This window comes from Diorhabda carinulata, chromosome 2 (assembly GCF_026250575.1).
Source record: "Diorhabda carinulata isolate Delta chromosome 2, icDioCari1.1, whole genome shotgun sequence".
In the NCBI taxonomy this organism is placed as follows: domain Eukaryota; kingdom Metazoa; phylum Arthropoda; class Insecta; order Coleoptera; family Chrysomelidae; genus Diorhabda; species Diorhabda carinulata.
This window is the reverse complement of record NC_079461.1, coordinates 7406085-7421582: the sequence shown is the minus strand read 5'-3', so window position 1 is coordinate 7421582 and position 15498 is coordinate 7406085. Positions and strand designations below refer to the sequence as shown.

The window sequence follows — 15498 nt, the reverse complement described above, 5'->3', positions numbered from 1 at the left end:
TGGATATCATATTGAGATCGTTTGTTTTAAAGTAAGTCAATGGGTGTTTTTATAAGAAATAGTTACTTGATAAAGTATTGTTGTTATACATAATTCTCATTTTTTGTTTCAAAATAAAATTACACAATTAAATTGTTTTTATTCCATGTGGCTAATTTTGTAAAGGTATATACCCAAAATGTATAATATGAATATAAATCTTAATTTGTAAATTTTCGTAACTAATACATTTAATTCTATACCCAAAGGTATATTTAGTTGGATGCTTTCCACCTAAATGAAAAGATTTTAACTCATATTAAAGATGTGTGGCGATTTTCTTGATTTTTTAATTAAATTTGACACTAACTTAATCATTCTGTACTTTTACTTGCAAGTAATTTTCACAATTAACGATAGTGTTGATCTGTATCTTACAGGTCACACTATATTATTCTCATATTGAATCTATACTTACATAATAGAATTCTAGGAAAATGTGTTTAACAATGTTATCAGCATTTTAAAAGTAAATAATTATTATACATATGTCAAGTTTATCTAGTCTGATGGACATTTTAATGCTTCAATTTAAACGATTTGTTTTTTATCTTAGTTATTCAATTTCAAGTTCGTACATTGATTTTATATAAAACATACTTCATTTTAAATACATGATTAATTCAAATGCAACATTTCCACCATCTACTTTTGAATACTATGATTCCTTCAATAAGATTACAATGATATAATTCTCTAATTATCTGGTGTGATTTTTATTTTTGATCTACTATTGATATTTTAGTTGCTTATCAAATGAGTTATATCTGCAAATGTAATAGAATTATTTAGTTATTTCACTTAGGTAAATTTTGTTATCACATTTTGCAAGTATATATTTTGTCAATTTATTATAAGAAACTACAGAAAAGATAAGTCTCTTCAATTTTTGTGCCAAATTGTTTCTTTTAGATGGTACAGGAGATGGACTCTGTCAATTTAGAAAAAATTAGAATTTGCAAATTGTATCTCACTAAAACATCTGAGTTAGTTCACCTGATGATATTATGTTTCAATTTATCGATCTCATTTTAATGGAAATAATCCAGAATTAGAAAACAAACAATCAGAACTGTCACAAGGCAATCAACAGCTGCTAATTCTGTGTATAACAATTGCTAAAGAAAAAATCTGAATTCCGAAGAATAAAGCTAAAAAATTGTATTAATCATAGTTTGAAATGAGTTCTTATAGCGTCCAGCATAGTTCTAGAGTTGCTGATACTTTTTATCGATAGCTCTGCAGAATTAAATACAGAACATGACATTTTAAAAAATGAGACGCTAACGACCGGAAGCTGGCGTCTCATTATAGTGAAACTGAAAAATCAAACAGGAATGGTTCGTCAACGAATAGTTCTGGTTAGTTAACATCGAAAAATTCTCTAAATTCATGAATCAACCCTCATGAAATGATTTCTACTAACAAAAAAGAGAATTAGTTCTGGAAAACTACGATGGTCATAAAAGCTTTCGATTTCATCAAACTAAAGGCAATATTATGATGGTAAAAGATCCGTTAAACCGGCTATAGAAAAAAAAATCGAATTCACCAAAAAGTATCCAAAGAACTGATGCAAACAAGTGAAACTGAATAATAATGAGACGTTACCGTGCTCGAAAGATTTCTGGATTACACGAGGGTTCTGAACGATGAATAGTGATCCTCTGTGTAAAGTTCAGCAAAGTTCTAGTTTCTATTGCTGTTGAGAATATTTTGAGCAATTAGAAAGAACGAAAAATCGTTACGCTAGTGAGGCGCTGTCGTACTATGACGAGTTCTGGTTTTTACGAGGGTTCTAACCGATGAGGAGAGATCCTCTGTGTGAAGTTCAGCAGAGTTCTAACCTCTATTGTTGTTGAAAATATTTTGTGCAATTAGAAAGAACCGCGCGCGCTTTGCCCTCTCTCTCAAAAACGATTAACCGTATGAAAAAATTTTTCAAACAAAAGTTGTAGAGAATTTAATGCTCTACAATATTGATAATAAATACAAATAGCGTAAAACCCATAGGAAACGAGTTATTTGCAAAAAATGTGCAATAAATCGATTTTTTTTATTTTTGATCCCCGTTTTTTAAAGTTGCTCACATCGAATTATATGTGAGTTTTGAGTGGAGTTTTAGGATGTCAAATGAAGTTTAAACGATTTTATAGCTGGGTATCTTGCCTAAATTTACCTAAAATGACTGGACTATTAGAGAGAAGAAGAAATAATATATAAAAAAAAACATATGAGTTGGATTTTTCATAAATGCGATGCGATACAATGGAGTGAGAAAACCAAATTCAAAAGTTGAGTTATTCACAAAAATAAGACATTTTATATTCAGACTGTCTCGAATATAAAACTTAAATTTCCCGTATCGATCATGCTGTAAAGCTGCATGTCACTGAAAGTGACAGGGAGAGTGCATTTTATTGAACGATTTGTAAATACAAATAAAGATTTCGACAATCTATGAAATTTGACATTAGGAAAGATTTTGTATTTCTACAGGATGGAAGGAACAGTATGCCACGTCTAAATAAGGAATAAAATGGTTGGAAAATTTATAGAAACGTGGAGCATTAGATGGAAAAAGTTCTTTAAAAACATTATACTTGACCAAAACTTCTATGTGGGCTATGGGATTGAATTTTTGAAAGTTTTGTGACCGTTAAAAACTCCCGTTCGGCACCCACAAGGTTAGTTCCGTAGCCCAATGAATCTCAGCGACATTACCTCTTCTCGAAATAAAACGTTTCATTGAAGATAAAAATGCCTCTGTCGTTAGTTTGTTTACTAATTCTAGATGTATTGCTTTGGTCGAGAAACAAATAAAAAGAACAATATATTATACCTTTACCTTGCGTGCATTCAGAGCACCATATTTTTTGATTAGTTGGTTGAAAATAAGTGTTTTCTTTCAAAAGTCAATGAATTTTCGGTAGTTTATCCAATTTAAGCCAATTTTGTATAATACAATCCGGTCCATCCTAGGATAGATTGGAACTGTTGAGTGACCATACCTCTAGAGACTATATTATTATTATTACAATAAGGTACGGGCAGGGACCCTAAGATCCATAAGCCCTGAGATATACTATATATATATATATATATATATATATATATATATATATATATATATATATTATAAAAATTAAAGTAATTAGTTAGAAAATTAAAAATTACAAAGGAAAAAAAAGATTTAACTAGAAAATAGAAAAGCGTCCAGTCTATTCTTAAAAATATTGACAGACGGTGCCGTTTTTTTCAATTTCCATCTGGGTCCTCGAAGCCGATTATCAGTGTCCACATTAAATATGTTTCTTAAGTTACCATAATTGAAATTTAAAATGCTATAGGTGATTATCATATCCTCACGAAGACGACGTTGTTCAAAGGTCGGTAAATCCATTATATTTAGTCTTTCTGTATAACTAGGTCTTGTACGCCCGAGGGATAATCTGGTTGATCGACGCTGAACTTTTTCGAGAAGATCTTTATCCCGCACTAGTTCCAGACACCACACAGTTCCACAATACTCCATAATTGGGCGAATATTAGTTTTATATAAACGAGTTGAATTATGTAATGATATCCTTCCGAAAGACTTGCGGAGGAGATACAGCTTACTTTTTGCTTTGTTGGCAATACTTATAACATATTCGGACCAACTCAAATTCGTTATAATTGTAACGTTATAAGAATTCACTTCATTTAAGGCGTGACCGTTTAAGAAAAAAATATCGGCAGAATTATCCCCGAACGGACGTGGTGCCATTCATTTGTCCAAATCTATTACCCACATATTGTTGCTAGTGATTGGGCGATTCGGCTCGAAGGACCAAATATTGCTTGTATTCGAAGGACCGATTTGTTCGGTGCATTCTCAATCGTTAAAGCCCATATCGGAATGGAACTAACTAGTAAATTTCATTAAAACTCTAGCCATCTTATGAAATATGAAATTCTAATGCTGCTATAGTACACAGCTGCTACTTTAAACTCTAATGGACACTGTATCTTTTAATAAAAATATTAGATGTAATAGAAAAAAATAAAGATATTCATCTCGCCTCAAATTGCTTGTAAATTTCAACCATAAAGTTACAGTTTTTATAGACAAATCCGCCCATGTAAACGATTACAAAAACAGTAACTACATTTATGATAATTGGACAGTCACACAATGATGTAACGGGTATTTGGATGTCTGATGCATGATCACAGCAGTCAATGACGTTGTCTTTGTTAATTATGTAGATAAATTGGTTTTAATTAAACAAGGACTGGTTACAAATCCACGGCGATTGTATAAATAACACAGAGTACAAATAAAAAGTTGATTTTTTGTAAGATATTCTCATTTAATCTTTAATTAAAACTTTATAAAAAAATCTGTGAATTATTTCTAGGTTCACTAAACTAATTATGTTTTTGTAGAGCTTTGTTAACAGTTAAAAACCTTCAATACCATTATTTCATTCTTACTCCTCTTAATTAATGATCTATAAATAATGTTTCTCCGCACTTATTGATTTTCTTCAGAAACAATTCAATTAAGTAATGATTATACATTTTAACAAATCCACTAATATCTTGTGACTTAACGAGTATAATCATTTATTTGTATTATAATGGATAGAACAGATAGTGACAGCGGCATGGAAGCCTCAAAGCAGAACAACGAGCGACAGTGCAACATTATCGCAGAACGAGGAAGAGGCCTGCAGAAAGATTGGCCATATGTAAAATTAGATTGGAGCTCGCAAAAACGAAATTTCGCGTGTTACTAATAAAACAACGACAATACAAAGCTTACTTGCAGAATATTTTGTTTGTGGCTATGCTTTCCTGCCCTCTGTTGACAGAAACCAATTGTTTTTTTGAATATAAACAGTTGTTTCAGTGGATGTTGGAAACACTAAGCTCAAGTATTCTTGGTGGGTATGTTCCAGACTTGAAATATCTATTTAAACTTGCTGTCACTGATCTTAAAGAAAAATATCCTCTAGCTATTAAGCTTTTAAGGTTTATATTAACTACACCTATCTCAGAGGCTATTTGTGAAAGTTGGGGATCAGTAATTGCTTCTGTAATACTGAAACGACTAGCAGCTAGTGACACCTCTGACCTGGAGGAGGAAGACACTACTGACAAACTTGCTTATGTCATGATCAATGGACCTCCAGCTGGCTATTAAGCTAACAGAAGATTTTTAAAGTTGGCTTTATGCAGCAAATATGGGACTAGTTTTTATAAAAACTTTAAGCAAGCATCTAAACATAAGCAAAAGTCAGAAATAGTTACCTCCAAAGTGATTGGAAGAATTCAGAATAAGTTGAGTGACACAACCTTGTCATGTTTTTCATACTTTGCTTGTCATAATCCAATCTATTTAAGATGTTACGTTACATTCCAACTCCTATGTAGGCTAAGACCATAAATTAAGATCTGTATTTTTATTTTTATCTTAATCAATATATCTTTTAAATACCTTTAAACTTCGGGGAAATGCTCATATCCACAAATAATGCACAAAAAATAATGTAATTCCTGCAGAAAGTTTTTAAGCTATTTTGGGTCTGTCGCAGGAATACCAAGAACATTATGCTTTGGGGAATGTAAGTAAAATTGTACTATTATCAGAGAGAGAAAGAGCACCGGTTTACCACTATCTCCCTGTCAAAACTTCTTATTATTATGATAGAGGTTGGGGTAGCGATGTTCTTTCTGTATTTCATGAAAAAGCTCTCATAACTCACTTTCTCTATCTTTAATATCAACTTTATGGTTAAACGTGATAAAGAGAGGAACAGAAAGGGGGTATTTAAACGTGGCAGATCTCACATTACCTCACCGAGGGCCACTAACCGCAGATTATCTCGCCACCAGCGGATTATACAGGTCCAAAGGGTATGAAATACAACAACCCAACGTAATCGTCGGCGTCGGCACGATGTGGTTTTAATGGAATTTGAGACGTGTTGTGGCCACTCATCCAGGTAGTGCAATTTCGATAAAAACCATCAATGGTGTTTGTAAACGCGCTTTCAAAAAGGTGTGTGTTATACCTATCACATTGCAATCTTAATCACTGCGTATGATAAGTAGAGCCCCCTGGTATGTTACTAATCATAGATGTGATAAAGAACTATTCCACAAGATACAAAAATCGATCAAATGACCAGAACAATGTATTAATGAATAATCTATTCAAGCAGTCACTAATAAAGAAAAGATTGAAGAGAATATGGCCAGAAGACTTTCTACAATAAATATTCTCAGAGTACCAGTGAATGGGCTATGGGCTTTAACAATTGAGTCATTTTTGTTTCAGTTTTCTGTGATTTCTTTCCTGTATTATCGCTAATATTAGTAATCACCTCAGTGAAATCTTATTATGCGTCTTGTTTTGCTTTTACTGTGACTGTTAAATTATTGGGATTTGGAGGTTCTGATATAGTATCTCGTGGGAATATATCTTTTGTTAGTACTCTTGGGATATTTAAATGTGCTTTTTGGGTTATCCATAGGTCCATGTGTTGCGGGTTGAGGACTCAAAATAAAACTCTCCAAGAGTTTTTCAAAAATGCTGACGCTTCAATCTATTATTTGATCTTTATCAAGGCTTCAACGTTCGACTTTCCTCTGAGCCATATATGTTGTCCATAGTTTTGAAAATCCCAGGTGAAGATATTATTGAGATTATTGTCCTTTCTAGTATAAAATTTCGAATGGTGTTGCGGGTTGAGGACTCAAAATAAAAGTGCCCAAGGTTTTTTAAAAAATGCAAACATTTCAATCTATTATTTGATCTTTATCAAGTCTTCAACATTCGACTTTCCTCTGTGCCATATATGTTGTCGACAGTTTTGAAAAACCAAAAAATGAAAACAAGTGTTTTTTCAGTTGCCTGTATTTGTTTGTACAATAAGTAATAGTTAGGGGTATATGGAAGTATAAGAAATATTTTTTAAAAGCAACCGCCATTATTCAGTTATATTTTTAGAAAGATTCCTTGATCTTTATAGACCCCAAACAATGCAACTATTTTATAGAGCGATTAACGGAACATAAAAAAATATAAACAATGCGTTGGAAAGGATTCAAGTGTAGTACTTAATAATAGATTGAAAGTAATGTCATGCCTGTTTTTTAGAATGAATGAACTCCCACGTTAATAATGTACAGCATTGAGGTTACTAACCAATAAGCGATTATTACGCTATTTAACAACTTGTGTATTCTCAAATCATATTACTTAATAGGAAATTAAGCATTCCAGCTTGTATATTACGATGCCTGTTGTCTTGTAAGTCATATACGTGATTAAAATTCATGCTGATTATAGTAAATACCTTAATGTGTTTCTTACCAATTTTTATAAGATCTAAAATAACCAACTTGCTAATTATAGAGTAAATCAATCAACGTTATTATTCATATAGAATGTGGTATATTCAATGCAGGAATTTGATTTCAATTTTTTTGTTTTTGGGTCATCTTCCGACTTATATTCTGCGGATTATAAATAGATGAACAGTAATATGAAGTTTAATCTGACAGCAAGGTAATATTTGGATGAATAGATATTTGAGAGTAAGAGAGAGAAATACCTTTTTGTCAAAAAATTGTTACAATTTGTAGAGAAACGCTTGTAAAAACTAAAAACCAAACATAAAAGTAACTAAACAAAGATACAATTGAAATAAAATTACAATATACAGAATAAAAACACAATCTGTAGCTTCTGTTTGTCGCAAGCATCTAAAAACCGTGAATCTGCAGCTCCAAGTGTCACTTTTGAACAGAAGTGAGGGCTACAGTTCGAACTGTACTGACCAGAGCGATGACAGCTGAAATATTGGTACTGTATGCCAAATTTAGTTCTTTTCACTTCACAGTCTTTCAGGAAGGATTAGTTCGTTTCCTTCTCAATGCCTTCTTTCCAAATATGAATTTCATCTATTGAAGGAAATGTATAGTTTTTGTTTCTAATTTTATATCATGCTCTAAACTGAAATGTGTATTAAAATCATCTTTCAGTGCTGAATAACTTCACAACGGACATTTCAAATTAACATTTTGTTTATCCACCTGCTCGCTGTGTGCAAAAGTCCACTGAGCAACTATTATTCACGAGGATGGTTCCAGAAGGCGTTACCTCAACTAATATAAAAACTAAACTAGATTCTACTCTGCGTGAGACTGCTCCTTCGTTGTAGTGGTACTGGATGATCCTTGACTGGAAGTGCGCTAGCTACCAGACATAGTAGGCATTCCCAAAACTGCGGTACATCGCATATTAAGTGAAAATTTGGATACAAGAAAGCTGTGCTCAAAATAGGTGCTGCGTTTGCTCAATTCCTCCCCCAAAGACATGACATCTTTCGACTAGACCAACTTCTCAGTCGTTTACCCATAGAGCCCTAGACCGACTCCCGGCTCTTTTTTCAATTAGTTTGATTTGACTCATATTAATTAGTTTGTGTCAGATTCTTCTACTTCTTAGTCTTGAATTTCCTGAGCATTTTATTTTTGTTTTATTAGGTATTGTTTTGATATTCCAAATATTTGGGGGTATTGGCTCCCTTTATCCACGGTGTAAAATAATTCGTACTTTTACATACTCGTATTTCTACTTACGCCCTTTTATAAGAAACAAAAAACCTGGATCCGCGTTTTGGTCAAATAATTGAAATTACACAAAATTATCGAGGCATTAGCTTGATGAGTGCAGTACTTTTCCCTAAATTTTTAGCGGGAGAAGTGATGTAATCTGGTATCTCTGAGGAACAGTTGGAATTCAGAAAGAACAGATCTGCTATAGATGCTATTTTTGTGATCCGCCCAATTAGGTAAAAGACTATAGAGTTCAATAAGACAGCCTATATGTGCTTCATTGATCTCAGCCAAGCATTTGATAGGGTACGATTGATGTAACAACTCTACTGAAGAGAAGGAAGATTCACCTAAACATAATAAAAGTAATAGAATACCCGAATAATACATATATCAGAATGGAAAATAAACCGAGCACTAGAATACCTGTGACAGTCGGTATCAGACAAGGAGACAGCCTCGTCCCGATCTTGTTCAGCATCAGATTATAAATGAGGTAACGCAAGCCGGAAGAGGATACCGGATGGGAAACAAAGAAATAAAAAAAGTATGTTATGCTGATGACGCAGTGATCATCTAAGATAACTTACAAAGGCTTCGGTGTAGGTTTGAACAAATAGCGAAAGCTTTTAACAGCAAAAAGCAAATATCCCTGAAGAAAACCAAATCTTTCACAGTATCCGGAGAACCGAGAAGATGTAAACTCGCAATATACGATCAGAGTGTAGAACAAGTGATGTCATTCAAATATCTAGGAGCCAACATAACAAGTAATAGAAATCTAAAGAAGGAAGTGAAAGCTCAAGGCGTCATTAATATCGGGGTACCTGAGAGATATAATTTGGCGAGATAAATAGATGACTAGCAGGAGCAAAGTCAGACCTGAGCGAGACCTGTGGCATACGTGATAGAGACCAGAGCAGAGAACACCATAACTAAACGGCTTTTAAGAACTATTGAAATGCGAACGCTGAGATTAATAGCGAACATTATTTGACCACAAGAGAAATGATGAAATAAGAGGGAAGGGAAGGGAATGATCTCTTCATTCCCTACGTGGACAGAATGTCAGATGACATGTTGGCAAAGATTGTGAAGGAAGAAAAACCGAACACATCCCGACCTCCTACAAGATGGTATGAAAGCTGGTCTTCATCATCCTAGCTGCAGTTAGGCAACCATTGATGCAAACATAGGACTAAGTCCTAACGTACGATGAAGAAATTTAGTCCGTTAATTTAAGTATAATTTTGAAGTATGGAAGGATCTGGTTTTCACCCGGTCTCGTTTTGATTGATGATGTTTCATTTTAATTTCAAATGTAATTTTCGGATACAATAAGGAAGTTTTATTCTGATAGATAACTTATAAAAATAAGTGTGAATTCCTCTTTCTTTCATTGAAATTTCTAAGCTATCCTTTATTTGGGGTAGTATCATGCATTCAATTGCCTTTTACTGTTCTCTCTATTCGTTCTCATTAGGATTTTTATCCAGCTTAATAAGATTGAAAATAGTGGAACCACTTCCTAAAGCTGCCCCTACTCGAGATCATGCTTATCTTGTATGGATCATCGGGTCCTCTAATGGGAGGTCCCTTTTTTCTTCCCTTTTTTAGCGTTTACACTGCTGCCTGTGGTGCAGCAAATGTCTGGTGTTGTCTTAACGGGTAAAATCCATCAACTCCCTAATCTGCATGTAGCTAAAGTACCTCGAATGGATCAGTACCTTCAATAAATGTTGTTTAAGCGCGGAGCGAAAATTTTTGTTTTCTAGAAACTAAATTGAAATTTAATAACGGTCCAAGAGTATTTGAATTAACACTTATTAGGGAATTAATAGAAAGGAAATTAGAATAGGGAAAATAGGAACTTCCCAAAAAATGATAGAGGTAACAAAAGAAATATGAAAACCGGGTTCAAACCGAGAATTTAGGTTGGAAATGGGGCAAAGCAAAGATAAAATCTTAGTTCACTTCTATTTATATTCGTTATGTATAGGATAATAAATACAATAAAAGAGAAGAACCATAAAATGGAGACTATAATTGGATACAGATCTAGAACTGGCGAATAAGAACGGATTAGTGTATGTAGAGTAGATTAGTACTAATAGTAGCAGTTACATTTGAGAAGATGGAAGGAAAAGTAGACACATGGATAAAGACAATAAAAGACCTGAGAAGGAAATAAAACTCAAAAAATGCAAAAGGATAGAAGAGGAGTAAGCGATAAAGATAAAGAATAAAGTTATCACATTTGAATGAGGAAGTGAAATCTGGGAAATAAATCAAAAGATACATTAAAGAATAATAATAGAGAAGAAATAATTGAGGAAAATAACAGGGAAAACGATGACAAACAGAATAAGAAATGAAGTTAATTATAGAAACGCTCAAACAGGTACAAAAATAGTTGAAAGATGTTTAAACTGGTGCGGACACATACAGAACTCCACAAAGTCTAAAAAGCAAGTTGGTAGAGGCAAAAAGATTTAAAAAAAAAGGTAGACCCACTAAAACTGGCTGGAACAAGTAGCGGATGAAGAAAGAGAAAAACAAGAAGACAAATGAACGAAGTAGCAAAGGATTGATAAGAGCGGAAATATGATTAAGAAGAGATTGAAAGTTAAAACCCAAATTCTCTAACGCTCGAAAGAATATGAAGAAATAAAAGAAGAGAAAAATAAGTTTATATCAACGGTTGTTGAAATGTCCACTACTAGTAGTTAATAAAAAATTATTTTGGTTTATTAAGAAAAATATTTGGGATTTTGAAGTTATAACATTTCCAACTGCTATGGTATTGGCAGCTCATTAATTTAAAGCATTAAACCGTTTTATGTGCAAATAAAATAAATGATTACTATTAAACGTTAACTGAAGTTTATTGATTGTCGTATGTGATTCAGTTGCTCTAGATTCGTACAAGGACGAACGTAAAAGGCTTATACTACAAATAAAACATAATTGCATTCGAAAGAAAAAAAAAACACATCTTCCGCCAAGGTTTAAAGATGGCGCCACATGTTCTATAATTCGTCTATGGATTCTTGTTTGCAGATTGACGTCGGAAACTTTTCACATAAGCATCGTACATATTCTGTATTTCATCGACCATCATATTTATTGCTCCACCCGTTTATAAATAAAATATTACGTCTTTACTCTACGTAAGCTGAAAATGTTAAAGACTATCTCGCATGTTGCGACAGGTTAATAAGGTTTTAAGACCTTCAAATTATTACTATTTCAAGTTTTCTTACTGATATTTCTTCATTGGATTTTTCTGAAAATTATTATAACTGCAAAAAACTATATTTTAAATTACATTGAAAGTTTCACCCACTGTTAGGGTGGTCTTGTTTATCAAATAATCGGAACGATCGATAAAACAAGATTTTTAACCTACATTTTGTAATGAAAGAAGAATATTGTATTACGACTATAAATTCAATTCGTCTGTGTAGGATGTACAAATACGAGTATGTGAACGTACTTCGTAATTGCTTTTTAGGTACGTAATAACATCCTCTTGAACTGTATGCGCACATGACCCTATTTCTCGTTAAATATTAACTGGAGTCTTAACGTTTTATACGAGGAACACGCAGTATTTGTTATAAAAATGTTGGCGAATTCTGATTCTAATTTTTGCTTGTAACTTTATTGAATAACTAAAAAAATTGTCCATTTTTCGTAATGACTTATCTTGATTTAAGGTCTCATTTTATATAAAATCAGTATATATTTGACCTACTTTGGTCTTGACATTGGCAATTTGCGTAATTATATTAATAAATCACCAGCATCATGAATTTAACAGGAAAAATTACTTTTTCTTTTTAAATCTCAAAAATATGTAGCATGATAGATTTAGGCCATTGACAGTTGTCGCGTTTCTATTTGATTCAGTCTCAAGAATTTTTCAATCTTCATAAATGAATGTATGTTTTTTTTATATTTCATGGGTTGTTAATGTAATTTTATTTTTTTTAACATATTGATGATCTTTTAATCTAGTTTCTAAATACTGATATGTCTGCCCTATGAAGACAGCGTCATAATCATTACAAGGTATTTGATATATGATTTTACTTATTTTGTTTTTGGGTGTTTTAGATTTATGTCTTGCTAAATATTGGTAATATATTCTCGCAAATTGTCAATGTCAATTCTATTTTGATAAAGACCACGTTGTAACGTAAAATTTGTACCTGTTATTTTAAACTGATTTTATATAAAAAGAAATCTAAAATCAAGATAAATCATCACAAAAAAACATATAAAAAGCTCTTAGAAGTAGAAAGTTGAAGAAAATTATAATTTGTACTATATTGACCATGACTCAAAACAAGGGTAAAGTTTTATAATTATTTTAAGATGAAGTAGAAAGTTTTGGATAAAACTGTTCACATCATATGATGGTTACTACGTAAGTTTTGACATACCGTGAGATTGAGGCATACATTCAATATTGCATGCACATTTGGCTGTCAAAAAGATTTGTTCGCTAACAGGAAAAATTACTTTTTCTTTTTAAATCTCAAAAATATGTAGCAGCCATTAACTAAATCATATTGATGATCTTTTAATCTAGTTTCTATATACTGATATGTCTGCCCTATGTAGACAACGTCATAATCATTACAAGGTATTTGATATATGATATTACTTATTTTGTTTTTGGGTGTTTTAGATTTTAGTTTATATAATGTATTATGACTTTTATGTCTTGCTAAATATTGGTAATATATTCTCGTAAAATTTGTACCTGTTATTTTAAACTGATAAAAAGAAACCTAAAATTAAGATAAATCATCACAAAAAACATATAAAAAGCTCTTAGAAGTAGAAAGTTTTATAATTATTTTAAGATGAAGTAGAAAGTTTTGGATAAAACTGTTCACATAATATGATGGTTGCTGCTCATTTGGCTGTCAAAAAGATTTGTTCGCGTTGGATACCGCATAATTTGACTCTTCCTCAAAAAAAGCTTGTGTCGATTGATGAAAAAAAAAATGCTGATGTCTATGAGATCGTGACAGGCGACGAATTGTGGATATATCCACAATTCGTATATATATATACATATAAACTCGAAACTAGACAACAATCGACTGTATGGTTCTTTCGAGACGAGCCAAATGCAACAAAAATTGTTCGGGCATGAAGCACATTTTTTTCAAAATAAGTGTTCGAAAAAATCAGGGAAACCAATTGCAACCAACCAACCAACCAAAATGATAGTTGAAATTAACGCTAAGACTATCGTTACTTTGTTATTTATAACAGAAAAGAATATTTCGAGAAGCTTACAGATATTGATGATGAAACGATGGAATTAGGCAGTTGGAGTTTTCTAGAAGATAAGAATAAAAGTAGTAAAAGCAATTAAAACATTAAATCTAGGAAAAGCTCCAGGAAGAGACAATTTATCTACTAAAATGATGAAATATATGGATGAAAAAGAAATAAATAAATTAATAGAATGGCTGATTTAAGATTTGAATTGTGAATTATACTACCTTTATATAAGAGTGGCGACAGAATATATTGTAAAAATTACCAAGGTATAACAATAACAAACATACAAGCAAATAATGATATAATAGTAGAAACTAGATTGAAGAATAAAGTCGCAGTCACTTTAGAGGGTTCACATGTGGCTTTAGAACTGGAAGAAGCAGAAACGACTAATGAATAAAGATAAGGATAAAAGATTTTGTCCAAATAAGGAGAGAAGATGTATATAAAATCCTCAAAAACCGTGTTATAATATAAATGAGAAGACTAAAAAAGACTCCCTCTGAGAAGACATTTTAATTACATCCATCCTTTATATTGTTGTGTTCCAATATAATATTTACATCAAAATAATACATATTTCATCCCCTCGCTTTTTTTATTCTCATAAAAAAATTCACATTTCGACATATCGTGTGTGGGTCGACTTATTCTTTATTGTCTACCCGGAACCTATCGCCAACCGGTCTACCATCATAGCCAGTTTATATTCCGCCTACACAATCCGAATATAATCAATGTAGGGATGGGATCCTTTCTTTAGTCGCGGAACTTAGCGACTAAAACTACTTAAATTATAAAGGCTCTTTTTTCTTCGCCCTCATTGGTGTTGCAGCGCCACTAAAATGTTGGTCTTAACTGGAACCGACTATTTAATTTTATCAATCTTACTAAATACTGCATCACAACATTTAGTCGAAAATTGATAACTAAAAATCGAGAGTTCTCTAAAAAGTTTCTTATCTCAATCAATATAAAATATAATAAAATTTCAGCCATCTTAGACGTTTAATTTATATTCGACATTCGTTTAAGTGAGTCATAAAGATTTCTTGGAGAATGACAAAAATTGAATATCGAACTGCCATCTAACAATACGTCTAAGCAAATTAAAGAGGAGTTAGCCACTGTATACAGAAACTCTCTACCATCATTCATGAACGTAAAATTTACTGCGATAATCAGCGATGTTATCGAAAAAGTCGGATTAAGGTTAGTGAGATAGAGGAAGCTATCGGCATATCACAAGAATGCTATTCGCGTGTCTGGTGCCGCGTTTGGTCATAGGCAAGACATTTCGCAGGTCCCGTTGATTAGTCCAATTTGTTGCGTATATTCATAATTTTTTTGTTTTGAAACGAAAACACCAGTCAATACAGTGGATTACAAAGGGCGAACCTGCTCCGAAAAAAACATCACGTATAGTACAATACAAATTGTTTTAAAATCCACCCTATTCAGCAGACTCGGTTCCCTCTGACTTCTGGCTGGTCAATATCTCAAAACATACGTGTGTTGAAAACGATTTTCATCAAAAGAATT

General features: G+C 32.5%; 2 protein-coding genes across 10 annotated transcripts in view; one reads left to right on the top strand and one right to left on the bottom strand.

Annotated features, from left to right (window-relative positions):
- LOC130890759 (60S ribosomal protein L44) overlaps positions 1-15498 on the bottom strand; it is a 315570-nt gene that overhangs the window by 77485 nt on the left and 222587 nt on the right. The window lies entirely within an intron of this gene.
- Positions 1-15498, top strand: part of LOC130890740 (spectrin beta chain) — a 77994-nt gene that overhangs the window by 1002 nt on the left and 61494 nt on the right. The gene's annotated exons all lie outside the window — the stretch shown is intronic.